This window comes from Dysidea avara, chromosome 1 (assembly GCF_963678975.1).
Source record: "Dysidea avara chromosome 1, odDysAvar1.4, whole genome shotgun sequence".
In the NCBI taxonomy this organism is placed as follows: Eukaryota; Metazoa; Porifera; class Demospongiae; order Dictyoceratida; family Dysideidae; genus Dysidea; species Dysidea avara.
This window is the reverse complement of record NC_089272.1, coordinates 38,501,226-38,514,666: the sequence shown is the minus strand read 5'-3', so window position 1 is coordinate 38,514,666 and position 13,441 is coordinate 38,501,226. Positions and strand designations below refer to the sequence as shown.

At 39.3% G+C, this 13,441-nt stretch overlaps 2 protein-coding genes across 2 annotated transcripts in view; both read left to right on the top strand.

Moving 5' to 3' along the window:
- LOC136246548 (dendrite extension defective protein 1-like) overlaps positions 1–13,441 on the top strand; it is a 230,756-nt gene that overhangs the window by 27,788 nt on the left and 189,527 nt on the right. The window lies entirely within an intron of this gene.
- LOC136264156 (uncharacterized) overlaps positions 7,691–13,441 on the top strand; it is a 45,357-nt gene continuing 39,606 nt past the window's right edge. Inside the window, exons 1-2 of the mRNA XM_066058865.1 lie at positions 7,691–7,796; positions 7,850–7,953. The gene's annotated coding sequence lies outside the window, so the exon portion shown is untranslated. The remainder of the gene's footprint in view (positions 7,797–7,849; positions 7,954–13,441) is intronic.

Sequence of the window (13,441 nt, the reverse complement as noted above, 5' to 3'; positions counted from 1 at the left end):
TATTAAATATATTTGATACTCAATGTATGCATATTTGTTTGCAAACAGAAAATGATAAAATGGATTGTGAAAATCTGGTAAAAAGTTGCACGGGGAAATGTAAGAGACAGTATAAGCAAGTCAGAAGGTCTTGTAAAAAGATACTAAATAGAGGATCTGTTTGCTCGGGATCCTGTACAGCAGCAGTTAAGAAATTTTTGAAGGATGAAGCTGGAAATCCTATTTGGCATTGTGGAAACCCAAAAGGAATTCTGAGGAAGATACGGAATGCTTATGATAGAAAGTGCTAAACTACAGCTGATAAACTGCTCATACACGATAATTGTTATTGTAACTGTTAGATTATTAAACAGTTGTAGGATATTACTGTATGTAGTCGTGGGCCAGTTAAAAATATTTTCTTAATACTTTTTGTGCATGCAGTTATTAAATAGTACATACACTGTGTGCACCTCATAAAATAGCTGTTATTGAGATTTTTGAAAAATATGAATAATGACAAGCTGAAACAAAAATTTGTCCACTCTTTGTATCCTAAAGTTTGTTTGCTATTAGTAGATATTGTAAATAAGCAGTATAGTGTGCATGTATAGCTAAACTCTTCATAATTTATTGTTCTTGTATAGTACATTGCAATTGGTTGATCACAATTATCCACCTTTTCCTCACCCATCTGCCTATTTCACTGTGTTACGACAGATTGTGGCTTATGCTAAAAGTCTTAACTGGCTAATCTTTATGCTAACTGTGACTTAAAGACTTCCAATATGTACATGACCTGCGAGTTAGTGACATTCAAATATTTATGCTTTTTGATTGTGGGTTCACATTTCATTCTGTCTGGATTGTTGACTTGGGATTATGTACTGTAATTGTCCATGATGGTTGACTTCCTGCAGAATGACCTACTTGTATATATGTCACCTTGTTAATTACGTACATCTTAGCTCCATCATTGTGCTAATAATATTATGCCATAAATGTTGCTTTCAGTTTTCTCAAGTGCAAGTACACATTACTTAAAACTATTCCTTGCTTTGTGTAACTATCATTACAAAGTAAGATTAACACATGATACACATCACTACAATTAGTTTGTATGCAGTTGTAGACCAAGTAACTAGGATTAGTTTTGCTAGTTTTTAAATGAGATAAATAAAATTCTAAGAAACAGGAACAGAAGGCAGGAACAGGAAAAACCAGTGAAAAATGATTGTCTCTCCTAACATGTTCCGAGTTGGATTTTTGGGATACTCTAATAGAACAGTCACACCACACTAAAAGTACTGTTGAAGAACACTAAAATACTCTAATAGGGCAGTCAAGAGTGTGAAGGAATTGGACCACAATGTGTCAGTTGCTGCTGCTTACTGTAGTCGATTTAGCAACATGGATGATAGATGTAGTACTGACATGATCAGTTCAAATTCTTTGAAAAAGTATAATCTCAACTTAGTTGACTTATAGATAAGAATAGAGGTCTCATGATGACAATCATGTATGTATGTGTCATTACTAGCTAGCTTGTATATATATGCACTTCCTAATAATTTCTTTATAATTAGTAGCAGGTTTGGAGTTTAGAAAAAAACAATGTCAGCATAGCAGATCAATGGTGCTGCTTACAAAAAAGACAAGCAATTAATTGACGATCAAAATTATTGTGCACTGCAGAAGAATGATTCTTGAAAGATTATTATAGTCTTCTGTATAAAATACTACATAATCGTAAATCTTTAATCCAGCTAATCGCAAGCTATGAAAAAAGGGTGAGCAGACAGCATTCAAAAATCTGGTTTGAAAAAACCATGCAATAAAGGTGGCTGCCAAGAAATCGCTGCAATGATGAAGCTGTCAGTGTCATAATTGATTGGCCAGCCATTTCTTGTTTGCCACCTTTTATACTTTTCAAACACATATGCTTGAAGGTCACACTATTTTTCACAGCTTGCAATTGTAATTGGTTGTTTTTTGCATGCAACCATGGATGTAACTTCTTTTTGTAAACTACATTGGCCATTGGCATACTAAAGTTAATATTTTCCTGTATTGAATATTTAATTTTTACTTTTTATTAATATTTTGTAACACTGTTATAGAATGCACATTTTTTTTTTGAAAACCACACATAAAATGTTCTTAGATTTTCCATTTAATTTGTACACTATGAAGCTATCAACTAAGTTAGAATTTTTATAACAGTAAAAGGCAGAAATTAAGTGAGATAAACAGCTGTCAGCAGTAGTGCAGTGGTAAGGTTAGGTGTGTGTGTGCGTGCGTGCGTGCGTGCGTGCGTGCGTGCGTGCGTGCGTGCGTGCGTGCGTGCGTGCGTGCGTGCGTGCGTGTGTGTGGTTTAAATCACAGCAAGAACAGCCTCATTGTGCAGATTGGAAACTGTTTTGTGCATGTACATAAACACAAGGGTTTGCATATTTGAACACTGCTGGTTTCAGTTTGGAAATGAAGTTAAACTTGTACAGAGATCATTTTTAAATGTGGGCACAGTAATGAAACCCTTTACCCACAGCCACAAACTCACATAAAGTGAACCTTATCATCATGCATTCACAAATGCAAGTACAGTCCATTTAATTAATATCCCGTTGTAATTAAATTCTTGTTATCACGTAGTTACAGTTCAATGAATATTAATCTAACAGTAAAACTTAATAATCATCCCTCACTTCATGGTTGACAATCATTTGCAAGAGAATATATAGTAAGACACTAAACCACATTATACTAGTGATAGGTATGCACCTCACATACTGATGTGTATGTGGTTCTTGCAGATTCCAGTTTGGAACTTTGGGTACTGAAATTCTTTGTACCATTATTTCATCAACTATCAAAATTAAAAACATGTGCACATACTTCTACACATGCCATGCCCGCATCCATTAATGTACGTAATTCATAATACCTGATGTGTGTCTGCTTGTTGCAGGCTTATACAACAGATCAGATGCCATCATGTACAAGAAATCCAAGGCATCCACTTACCAATACATGTATCAAATTATTTAGATTGTAGGTAACAGGTGTCGTGGCCTTGAAGGATTGGCTGCAGGTTGAGGTTGCGTGTTCTAATGATTAGGCATGAGGCTATTATGCTCCAGAAATTGAGCATTATGCTTTTGAGCAGTGCTCAAAAAATCACCTATTATGCTTTTGAGAATTGCCCATTATTCCCAAAATTATACCACCATAATTGGTTAATAATACCAGTTTACTGCTGTATCACACCATTTCATTGATCTTTTAAGCTTCAAATAGTCTTGAATTCTTTAGCTAGTTGCTGTATTAGAGCATTTAATTTCAATGTGACTGCTTAATAATATCCAGTGACTGTTCTATTAGAGTTTCTGACTGCTCTATTAGAGTATCTCGATCTTTTTTAACGGAATTGTGCACTCTTTTGGATATGAACTTTCAACTTAGATAGAAGTTTGTCCATACAAAAGTGTTACATTGCCTGATTAATGCATGATATGTCTTGGGTTAGTTAGATTAAGTGGTGGTGGCATTTGAATTCCCCTCGGAAACTGTTTGTCCCCTCCTGAAATTTAAGGGTTTAGCTATGTTCTTCACTAGTCTACAGTTTCATTGTTTATACAGTAGCTATGCAGCTTTTTAAGTTTAATGCAAATTAAAACAATGTTTAAACGTTTAGTGGATTATATAGCAATGCAATGGTTCGGCTATTTTATGGACTGGAGTTACACACTGGACTTGTGGGCTGGATCTGCAGACTGAGCTTGAGAATTAATGTATCCGATCTCAGAGCTTTTAAATCTCAACGGTATGTACACTGTACTCAGACCCTTTATCGTTTTATTCCTTACCTTTAATTTTTAAAAAAAACCTGTTTTAAACAAAAGTCTGGATCCACCACTGGAAAATAGGCTCAACAATGCAACAGCATGATAGCAGTGGAGCAAGAGCCCAACTAAAGCTTTTTGGCTTAACAACTGCTTCATATTTTCAAAATCAACTAATGCAGGCCATACCAGTCATACCTGATCGTTGTATACCACTATCAGTTCCAGTATCATATACTCGTTCCAACCACTCCCTCAAGCTATTTCACTTACCAACAAGAATCGATGTTTACAAATACTCTTTCTTACCACGAACAATTATTCAATGGAACCAACTACCTATCTCTGATATTGACAAGACTGACATTGACACTTTTAAGAACAATCTGATTGGTATTGTGTGTAATTGTAATGAACATTAGCGTGTTGCCCCTGGTGGGCTTTGCTAATTAATAATAATAATAATAATAATAACCACAAAAGGTTAAAGGAAAAGACACAAACTATATTGTTCCTTGTGATTCACACAGAGTCCTGATTGCTTATTGGTTATGTGCTGAAATTAGTTTCGTTTTTGACCACAATGGCTTGTGACATTCTGCAATTCTTTACCACTTTTGTGATATTTGATGTCATTCAATGTTCAGTATAAGCTCAATGAAATTCACTGCTTGACTATCTCTAGCAACAAAGTTTATTTACAAACTTTTTCATGGCTCCAGATATGCTTGCAGGCTTTTTGTATCCTTGCTTTACATGTGTGCAGCTCTTGCAGAGATCTACTTTTGAAGGCCAACTTTTAGCAACATGAAGATTTACTAGAGTTTAACAGTTGACAATCAAGAATCAAGGTATCTATATATATATATATATATATATATATTATATAGGTGAAGAACTGCCCCTATAATGGCACACCCATCCACAACACCGTAACTCTAAGCTAAGATGTTCTACTTAGATTTTACCTATACCTATACCTACAGCTACAGAACTAAAACAACAGAACTTACAGAACAAAGGATAGAAGAGAGGAATGAAAAGGGTGCTTAGACAGCCCCAAGGCATCCCTCCTCCAGTGCTAGGTCAACTGAGACTGGAACTGTAGTGTTATAACTGTAGTATCTGGACACATGCATGCATACAATTACAGCATAATGTATTACATCATAGTGCATGCACGTGCCCAGACCCTTAAGGGGATGACTGGAGGAGGAATGTACATGATGGTTGATTGCAACAGGGAAAAACCAAGACGGAAGCGAAGCCAGCTCATCACATTACAATATGGAGTTTTCCACTTGCGAGACAATAAGAAGGCCAGACGCTTTTAGGCTACGGTAGTGGACAGGGGCGGATCCAGGATTTATAAAAGGGGCGGGGGGGCTAACTCAAAGTACTAATCTCTTGGGTAGGAACTAGGGAGGTCTGGGGGCATGCCCCCCAGGAAAATTTTGAAAAATAGATACTAAAATACTGCAATTTGGAGACATTTGCACATAAAATTCATAATATTTTCTGCCTGTAGATATTTTATATACTGCCTTTGGATTATAGGTATGGCTCTCTGAAGCATTTTGCTAATGGAAAAGTTTGGGTAGGTACAGGCAACCAATTACATGATGCACCCCTCTCACAATTGCACAACACTGAATAAGTGCATGTTAGAATAATAATGTTGAAAGTGGAAAATTTGAAATTTGAACAATACAAGATTGCATAGGCGGTGGAGACGGGGGGGGGGGGGGGGGGCATGCTCCCCCCCACACTTTTTTGGGACACTGTTTGCAAGAAAAGATCGAGATACTCTAATAGAACAGTCAGGATCTAGATACTCTAATAGAGCAGTCACAGTATTCAGAGAAGCAGTGTAGCAAATTACTTAGCTACATATGTGTAGTTATAAGGAGATATAATTGGTGGAGAGCAGTTGTTGTCTGCAGGCTGTGACCTTTTTTTTTTTTTTTTTTGGTCTTCATCTTGCAGCTGGCCTGGCCCCCTCACTCTTTGGCCTACTCCACCACCCCTGCAAGATTGAATCTGAGAGCATTTTCAATAGAAATTGTGTACTTGAATTAAGTATTACCATACGTATTAACTACACAAGTAGATAAATGAAGCCCTTTAAACAGACCAATGCACTTCATTGTATGTATAGGTGCAGGCAGATTTGGAAAAATTCCATAACAGAACCAACTACGTACATGTTTCCAGTGAATGTTCTATTAGAGTAGTTAGCTGACTGCTCTATTAGAGTATCTCGATCTTGTACACCTCCAACGCTGATCCGAGTCCTTGTTGCATAAACTTTAGCATAAATCCACTGATAATACCTTGGAAAGACGTTTATAAGATGGTTTATGAGTATTTGTATTATTAGTGATCATATAATTATGCTAAGACAAAATTTCATTATAATACTCAGCATATTGATCAAGTAAAGCCTAAATATGAAGGGGGGGGGGGGGGGGGGGGGGCTTCAGCCCCCAAAGCCCCCCCCTGGATCCGCCCCTGGTGGAGGCACTCATGCCACCTGAAGTGGAGGACTAAAGTTCCCTAGTTAGATCTTTCGAACTCTTCTCTCCTCATACTGATGATGCTTCACACTTTCATGTTGGTTGGAACGATTAGAGGGGGCATATGGGTTAAATATTCTATTAATGAATAATGAGACACATGAAAAGTACATAAATGAGTACTCGGTAATGTGCAACCACCAAACAAGGTTAGTGAATTAACACCTGTGTGGGCATGGCGAAGAAGTGTTAGAGAGTACAAAAAATAAAATGAAATATACATGCGTATTAAACTAAAAAGAAAGTCACTCTGGGGAGGGGAACCACTCGCAGCAATTCCGAGCCATAAATATTCTTTGGGAAGCCATAATACACCGCCGTGAAGCATTAGGCCAATGAAACTTGATTAGTAGTTTCGCGTCATCGCCCGCATGCTTTTGATACACCCGCATGGAATTTCATTATTGGTATTTCAGATCGAAATACTCTAATAGAGCAGTCACTTTTACTCTAATAGAGCAATCAGCTATACTCTAATGGAAAAATCACTTGTTATATGGATTAGTAACGTACTTTAGCTATTTATGCAAGAATAATCAATGTAGATCTCACTGTTTTTGGCAGAAATCTTCATGTTTGGGATGTGTGTTGTGCTTTTGGAAAATAATGAATAATGATTAATAACCGCCCGCCCGCATCAAATTTTCAAAATTCTGAGCGAGAAACTGGCAATCAAGTTTCATTGGCCTTAGCTAGAATTTTCCTTAGTGTTGCTTTTGACACTAGCGCATCCTGGTGTATAAAAAATATAACAGGTTCCATAAGTTCTTTATACAGAAACGGCATTGAAACTTTTAAAAAGCAGGTTGAAACCGACAAACCCAGAAGCCAGATGCCTTGCACCTGCATCGCAATTTGCAGTAGCTATATACGGAAGGAGAGAGACTCACTAGCGAGCTCACCAGTCAAAGGTTGAAGGGAAGGCTTTAATAGTTGATACATCGTATCGTGGCAGACCTCAAACAGTTAGTCAGCTGTTAGATCCTGGCCGGAGAATATCGTCATTATGGGGAATGGTAGGGAATGTTCCATTTGAACAGCTCAGTGAGGGCAAGCGATCAAGGCTAACTTTTCAACGATCAAAATTCCTGATCCCGCGGTCGCACTGAAGCGTATCAACAGGCAGAAGGAAAGTGACTGACTACATGACAGTATTATTAAACCTCTCAGCCTGCTACATAGTTTGGTCCTTCTTTTGAGTTTTGTCTACACAGCTCACCGAGCAGCTCACCTCATTACTCCACCCGCGACTCGACCACCCGACTACATCTCTTTTTATTTTTACTTTTAGCACTCTATTTTATTATCAAAGCGCGCGCTTTAGCTCGGGGATTGCCCTTTGTGCCACGTGTATTTCTTCATGTTTCTTGGAATTTCGCAGTCAGGCGAAACTAGCTTGGTAGGGCTTTTTTATAAAACTTGTCAGCAAATCGCATACAGTGTGTTTAATAGGTGGTGTACAACTTTAGGAACAGAAAAGCTTGACAGAGGTCGGTAAAAAACTTGGTCGGTGTCCCTGAGGTGCCTTTTGTGCTCGGTCGCAATTCACAGACCAGGTATTTTGTATGTTTGTGCCATGTTTTTTTTCAGTGTGTGTATGAGGTAACTCCGTGAATACTTTGCGTTTGGGTTCATCAGTTGGCGATCCGGCAACCATATTGAATTTAATGTCTGTCAGGCGTTATATAGACCACGTGCGCGCTAAGACGTGGCACTTTATTACTGGTCTCGCGCCCAGTCGGGCTCGCGCTAATGCGCAAACACCGTCTGGTGACAATGCTCGAGTTTCTTGGGCCCGGAAGTGCTATCCAGCCAAAATATTGGCTGGCCAATCAGAATCGACTAGTTGCATAATCGCATGAATGTATTGGAAGTAGACAAAAAAGCAGATGATTTAAGCCATATATCAGAAGTTACTCACCCGGGTTATTCAAAATGTTTGTTGTCTAGTTGTTTTTTCCGATCTCACCTTATGAATCGTGATTCGAGGTTTCACCAAAAATGAAATGCTACCCTCTCATAATACGATAAATGAAAAGATCGCATCTAGTAAATGTCCTAATCTGAGTTTTACTTCATTCCTAGCCATTTTCGAATAGTTTTTAAACGATTATGCAACTCCTCGATTCTGATTGGCCAGCCAATATTTTGGCTGGATCGCACTTCCGGGCCCAAGAAACTCGAGCATTGTCACCAGACGGTGTTTGCGCATTAGCGCGAGCCCGGCTGGGCACGAGACTACTTTATTACATCATCAGCCATTTTTTGAGGGCAAAATACGTATGCATTCTATGCCTATGAAACTTTGTTAATGCTAATACGAAGGAATCGTACTGAAAGATAAGAGTAGCGCTGGTATAAAAGGAGTTAGCTACTAAGTAAAAGTATATAATGTAGTTGCAACATGGCAAATTATTCTGCTTAGGGAAGGTTTTTGCAAGAGAATGTTCAATACTTTTGCTCTCACTTTTCTCATAAACTATCTTGAAGCTGTAGCAACTTTTCTGTTTTTGCCTGACCACGCCTTAGAATGCACAAGATCTATATATAGCACTAAGATCATGATGAGATGTAGAAGAAGGCCCCAAGGGTGCCACGCATATGCATGGGACATACTTTATCCCTAAGACACATGCTTATGCTTTTAATAGTAAAACATGCATTGACAATAAGGTTGGCACATATCTGGCATTTTTTTTGCTATCCCTTGGCTTAACAGATTCTGACTTACTCTTACCCTGGTTTGAGGGTAATGGGGAGTCTGTTAGGGTTCCCCGGTCACACCTGGGACCAAGTCACATCTGGGGTAAGTCACTCTAGATGGAATTAGGGGCAGGAGGGGGTCCCCACTTGTCAAATAGCAACTAGGGAATTGGGTGGGTGGGGAACAACAGACAACATGCTACGCTATGAGTAGGGTTGGGCGATATACTGGTATGACGGTAACAAGGTGATATTACAGCTGGCAATAACCGATAACGCCTTATTTTTGAAAAACCACCATACTGGTATAAACCATTATTGGGATATCATAGCTATCATAGCAAATACAGCTGCAACTACACACTTACACGTGTTAACAGCACCATATTGTTCTTGTCAATTAGTATTTCAGCCTCCTTGTACTAGCAAACAAGCCTAACCCATGCTCTACTACACTAAACAATGCACTAATTATTAGAATACATGCAAGGCACCTGTACAGGATGCAGTACTACTGTGATTGTGGGATAAAAGTTCTGGCTTCACATTAGTAAGCCTTAGTAAGTTATCTGCTAGCCATATACATAGAAACTAGCTATGTCTCCTTCAAAATTTATATGCACTCCATGCTCTTTAAGTTGGCTAGTTTTTCCAAACTCCTTGCGGTTGTGGTAGCTGGTAAACAAAGCTCACCCATGCAAATATACTGTGTAAACCGTTTCAAGTGTACTTGCTATAGTTTCAATACTGTGATATTCGCAATAATCGTGATAATAAGTTCCACAATAACCATGGGAGGAAATTTTCAGTATCGCCCAACCCTAGCTACAAGTAGTGCGCATGCACAATTAATTATAATTATGGACCATGGCCAATAGCTCTAAATATAGATTATGCATAGCTGTCGCTGGTGCCTTCCTCCATTAACTCCAGTTAACATGGTTAACCTCCATTTAATGTCTGCCAGGCGTTATATAGTGCTAAGATCATGGTGAGGTGTGGAAGAAGACCCCAGGGGTGCCGCGCATATGCAAGGGATATACTTTATCCCTAAGACACATGCTTATGCTTTAAATAATAAAACATACATTGACACTAAGATTAGCACATACCTGGCATTCTTTACTAATTGTTATCAGGGTTTTTGATAAGTGTTTCAACTCTGAGCCAAACTGGCCAAACCCAGACATCTACTGCTCCACCAGTAGTGTACCACTGGGCCAATCAGCTTATGTTTGATGTGTATTGGTCACAAAACTGGACTAGTGCTGAGAAAATTGGAGCAGAAGCCATGAGTTGTGTGGGTCATTTTGTGTTCACACTGGGCCAATGGAACGCCATATTGCCTTATCAAATGCCCTGGTTGTTATCCCTTGGCTTAACAGAATCTGACTTACTCTTATCCCGGTTTGGGGGTAACCCAGTCCAGAGGAACTTGTTCCTACCACCAAACCTACCAATTAAATCACTGTGTATACACCTAGGATTGATCACACTAGTACATAAATGTAATTACACAATACACGTATAACTAAGAGTAGCCACTAATGTTGAGAACAAGTCAGTGATCTTGAGAAGAAGGATGCTAGGTTTTCTCAAGGGGTGTGGATGTACACAGAGATGCTGAGCTGCTCCACCTGCCCATAGTTCTTATTACAGAATCTTCAATTCCAACACTGGCTGCAATTGTTGCCGCTTCAATGCGGAAACTATGTCCTGCAAAATTCTGTTCTGGTAATCCAATTGCTCTCAACCCCTCTCTCACTGTGCTGGTAAATAGAGCTTTTGTAAGAGAGCGTTCATCCTGAAACTGGAAAAAGGGACTTACTTTTGGGCCACGAACTGCTATGTATTGCATGATAGCTACTACTGGGCATAAAGGGCAGTCGGTCTTTCCAATGTATGCATCTACACCCTTTTGTAGTTGGTACACTTTTGATCTTCTCAAGTGCACTTTGAATGACTGAGGGTCCTCTGTATTGTCAATGGCTATATTTCCCCACACTAAGTGTTCAGTGTGGTCGACGGACTTCTCTGTGGGTACTGTTATTTCACCAGAGCGAAAGAAATCAAAGAAGCAGAAGTTTGCTGCTGCCCACATCATAATGATGTCACTGTTTTTCCGCTGAGGTGACCAGTGCTCCTTTTGGCTGCGTAGGATTGCTGGTGTTATTTGAAGCCTCACTTTTGTGGATACCTGAGTAGCGTGTGTCCGGTTAATTCCGATTGCACTAACTGGAGCCAGGGCATCGAGGAAAACTCTCGTGACTCTGGTAGGCCCATGGTGATCTGCTTGTGATAGATCGCTGCCAGGTATACCTTGATTGTCTGAGGAGATAGCTTGTCAAGTGCTAGAAATGATACATAGTAACACAGAAGTGCTTCAGATACAGGAAATGGGGTCAACACATTGTAGAGGGAACACGTAATGCAGACTGATATGTCTTCCTGGCTGTTGTGGCTATGCCCTGCTCACACAAGTGCTGAACATTTGGATCCAGGGCTCTGATGTCCAGTCCATTTGAAGGTCCAGTAACCACTGCAGGAGAGATAAGGGTACGCATGAAGGAAAAATATCAGCATGCGGATATTGTATGCAAAACGTAGTTACCTGGTTTCTAGAGAGAAAATCAGCCAATGTGTTGTGTGACCCAGGAATGTGTGTTGACTGTAATTGGAATTGAAAATGTGCTTCAACAACAACAACAAAAAAAACAATGTGCGAAGCATGTGAGCCATATACGGGTCTTTACTGCACCGCTTGTTTAGGGTGAAGATTACAGCTTCATTGTCACAGTAAACCAGCACATTGTGTCTTCTCCATTTATGGCCCCATAGAAACGAACTATCGATACAGGTACGAGCTCCTTAATAACGATTTGAAGACATGTTAGGATGATTTCATTGTCTTGTGACCCTGATATTAATGCAGCACCATTCCAGTGTCTGGAAAACACGCTGGTAGACAGCGTGTTTTCCATTTAATGCAGCACTTATTAATACGGCACCATTTCATTGTAGGTGTGACATGTCTCTGAAGATGATTCAATTAAGAAGTGAGGTTATTCACAAAAAAATATTTTGGCACATTAATTATAGACCCTATTGCCACTGGTAGACAAGACCGGTACGTCACTGGTGTGGCAATGCGGGCAAAGTGATGTGTCTACACTATTGCATATACATTCACACCATGCAGGAGATGTTTATTTATTTGGGCAGACAGCACAACTGGTGTCATAGCCCGGAAAAAAAAGACAGAACTGCAACAGACAGCTTCACATTGTTGTAGCTAGTTGTGCTAGTGTATGAAGCAAGGCATTATTGGCATGACTAAAGGTGATAATTCAGCTAACACACCAGGTGAAGGATAAACCATTAGTACAGAACAAACAAATTATGCAAATAAACACTGAAGCAATTTTGTCAACATGCTAGCTGTTTTGATCAGCATTAAATAGAATCATAGTCACCTCCATGAAAACACCTGCCCATTATATGATTCTTCATTCAACATGGATTCTATTCCTGGTGAGTGCGAAGCCTTAGGCCTTATAGTTTTCTCAAACATTATGATGTCATTTTAACCACATTTCTTATTCTTAGTACTTGGTTGTATAATTATCAAATGGTATGGTAGTACCGTGTAAGTAGGGATTACAGTGAAACTTTCGCGCGCCGCCCAAAATTCCGCCTTTAAAAATCACCCTAGAGACATTTTACGCGGCCAAAATCACCTTTATGGAATAGTACTAGTCCATATAATACATAAAACAGCATCAAATGCAACAAAACACTTACAGGTGGCCGGATACAAAATTAAAAAAAAAATTGCCAAAACTCAAATTTAGCCTCACTGCCTCACTCACTGACCACAGTCGCAAGGCTAGAGGCCAAACAAAGCAGCGCACAGCCACCGTTTTATGCCACAATAACAAACTCACCAGTGGGATGTGCCTTTTGGGGTTCCAACGAGTGTAGGTCCTCTGCGCCTTGTCTCTTCTTTCATCTTCAATCAGGCTGCTTGTCTTCTTCTTCATACAACAAAACCATATCGAGGCATTAATTTTCCATATCAACACTTCCTTTAACAGCATAATAGACACCACAAGATTATTTAAGACGCTTAGACTATGCTATGCTATTGTATGGAGGTACTGGTACTAGATAGCTACCTGTATCTTCACGATAGGTCACAAGATCAAATCAAGGTGCGGCCCAAGAAGCCGGCATGCCGCACCGTGAGTATATTAACAGGAAGAAAGAAAATGCAATTTCATACCTATGTAGCTCAGTGATCCCTAATCCAATTGGAACCAAATTTACTACAGAAGTGTTGGC